This window comes from Dermacentor silvarum, chromosome 1 (genome assembly GCF_013339745.2).
Source record: "Dermacentor silvarum isolate Dsil-2018 chromosome 1, BIME_Dsil_1.4, whole genome shotgun sequence".
Classification (NCBI taxonomy): domain Eukaryota; kingdom Metazoa; phylum Arthropoda; class Arachnida; order Ixodida; family Ixodidae; genus Dermacentor; species Dermacentor silvarum.
This window is the reverse complement of record NC_051154.1, coordinates 94,816,844-94,820,092: the sequence shown is the minus strand read 5'-3', so window position 1 is coordinate 94,820,092 and position 3,249 is coordinate 94,816,844.

Sequence of the window (3,249 nt, the reverse complement as noted above, 5' to 3'; positions counted from 1 at the left end):
CATCTGTTCTGCTGGCTTGATGATTGTTCTTTTTTTTTCTTTCTTTCTTTCTGGGGTTTTACGTGCCAAAACCAGTTCCGATTATGAGGCATGCCGTAGTGGAGGGCTCCGGATTAATTTTGACCACCTGGGGTTGTTTAACGTGCACTACAACACAAGCACACAGGCGTTTTTGCATTTCGCCTCCATCGAAATGCGGCCGCCGCAGCCAGGATTTGATCCCATGACCTCGTGCTCATCAGCACAACGCCTTAGGTGACTGAGCCACGCCGGCGGGTATCAGTACTTTTTTGCAGCATAAAAGCGCTCAGTGTTGCTGAACAGTACAATGTCATCTGCAAACCGATGGTTGAGATATTTGCTGTTGATTCGCACTTCCAAGCCGTCACAGTCTAAGCTTCAATACTTCTAAGCATGCAGTGAAGAGCATCAGAGAGACTCTCCTTACCTGACCCCTTTCTTGATAGTTAATTTTCTAGTTTTCTTGTGAAGTAACAAGATAGCTATGGAATCTTGGTAGATATTTCTGAAGATATTTACGTATTGCTCCTTGATTACGCAATGCCTTCTTGACTGCTGGTACCTTTACTGAATCAAATGCCTTTTCATAATCTATGAAAACCATATAGAGAGGTTGATTGCACTTCCCAGATTTCTTGATTACCCGATTGATGACACGGACGCGATCCATTTTAGAAAATACTTTCCTGAAGCCAGCCTGTTCTCTTGGTGTTACATAGGGCGATGCAATTTGCAAATAAGGAGAATTTCTCACAAATTATTAAGACTGTGGAAGTGTATGAGTACTTAACATCTTTGCGAATTGGAGGAGGAGGCCAAGAGGCCAATAGCGATTGAAGGCAAAAACAAAGGAAAATGGAAGCGTTTTTTACTAACAGGCTTTCTATTTATGTTAAGATGAAAGAAAAATGAAAAAGACTATGCCACACACAACCATCACACACCTCTGCACATTGTGTGCGATGCTCAACCAAATGAGCTAGAAAGGTAAGTGCTTGCCATCTACTTTTATGGGTATTTGTGTACAGTAAAATTCAAATCAAGTTACCCACTAACTTAAGTGCCTTTTCCCTCCAGTCAGTTAATGGCCACTGTGATGCTTCACTTTCTAATGAAGTTTCAAAAAACTAACAAACGATCCCACACACTTGTAGCTCTACAGTTATACTCAAGCGTGGTTAATACAACCATGCCAAGAGCAGGCAAGAGACCATGATGCAGGATATTTCCGGCACATTTCAGTTCTTTATAGCTATCCCCGTTTCCTATGACACCATGCTTTACCATGCATTCACTCGATTCATACCTAGATTCCAGATTGCATAAGAGAAAAACAAGATATACAGTTAAACCTCAATATAGTGAGGTCAAAATCAGCACTTCGTTATACTGAAATTTAGTTATATTGAGATTTAACCATTTTGCAAACAAGTACCGTCATTGACGGATTTCTCTTACATAGAAGGGGCCATAAAATTTTGCGGATTATGTGGCAATTGAAAAAAAAAAAAAAATTTGAATGAGAAAAAAATTTTTGTTGAATTTGGCAGTCGGCAACAAAAGTTATGGTTTGATGTCGCGTCAACAATACCTTGATATTGACGATATGAAGCCAAGACTTGGAGTGGACGATTTCACATTCACTTCGTTGCCGTGGCGTGTTGGCTGCAGTGGGACACTATTATGAAGAGCACAGACAGAGTGAAGTGAATGCTTTTCCTCTCTTCAACATGTCTCTGCAACTCGAAATTACGTGACCTCCAGCACTAAACATGTAGGAAGACAGAGCACTTAAAGCCAAGGCCATCTTGGCTTGTCAAAGCTTTGCACCTGTCGCAGATTACCTCCAAGATAGGGCGGGCGGGCCACGTATGCACTTAGCCGCGTTAACAGCCATGCGCAGCCATGGCCGAGCTAGAGGAGGAGATGCACATAGCCATCAGAATGCACACTCACCTGCCCCTCTCCCTTAGCTTGCGCAGGAAGACAGTGCGCATCAAGCCACCATCCTTCACGGTTTCCCTTGTGCCCACAGCATACAGCACGCGACAGTATCTTGTCACACTTGGAATTTATACAGAACATAACAAGAGGGTACTGCCACTACACTGCACCACTTTAACGGCCACTCTCTGTCACGTGGCGTGTGATTTGAGAAGTGCATTCGCAAATAGCCACATGTATTTTGACCATCTACATCTGCAGCAATTTCCATTTATTACCTCGGTATTCCTGTGTGGCAGCAGTGATATTTCATTATATTGAAATAATGTATTAACACACCTTCGCTATATTGAGGTTCAAAATACATGGTGTTCTATGGACCAAGTTATGAAAAGTTAAATACTTCATTATATCAAGAATTTCGTTATACGAGGTTTATCTGCAACTGCCTTTGCACTGGCCACTGCAGGTAGCACAATTTGTAAAATGCAGGGGGTCCCTGTTGGGGTTCCTTTCTAAGGATTTTACATTAGTGTGTATTGTGTAACCTAGCCTTGAAGCTGTCAACTTGTGCTGCTTCTGACCAATGTGGAAAATGTAAAATACGGTTTTTAAACCAGCTTTGCTGACAGAACCTATCCCTTCACAGTGCTCATGGCATCAAGAATGTTAAATTCGGGGTTCAATAAGTGCAGTTATCTGCACAACGACTGTTGGTCTTTATAGGAGACCAACAGTCATTGAATTGTTTGTTTACTTTGCTGAAATAAAAGACATGCAGTGTCTACTATTGTCCACTCAATTCATCTCCCCCCGTCAAATTTTATGATGTATTCTCCTAGAATTAAATGTTGCTACGCTTTTCTTGGCTCCAAGGTGAGGCTTCTTCAGTAGCTTGCTTCATTTTAAGGCTGACTGCAACAAAATTTCACATTGGCTAAATTGGTAGTATACATGTACTGCTGAAGCAATCTTAGCAAAGCCGCAGCGCTGGTAAGTGTCTAGTTTTCTTATCAGCAGCCTTTGAATAGCACCTAAGCAGACGACTTATGCACCTGGTTATGATGCAAGTCCCAGCACGTCACCTCCAAACACTGTTGCCTGTGGGAAGCCAAGAGGCAACGGCTAATCTCGGAGGTCATATTCAGGAGCCACACATTCTTTGTCGTGTGTCACTTCCAGCGATATCAAAATCGTTTACTTTTGCAAGCCTTTCGTGATGCATCCTCGTATTTCAAGTGTAAAATTTTGCACGGAGGCTGCCTTATGGCTACACTATCCGAA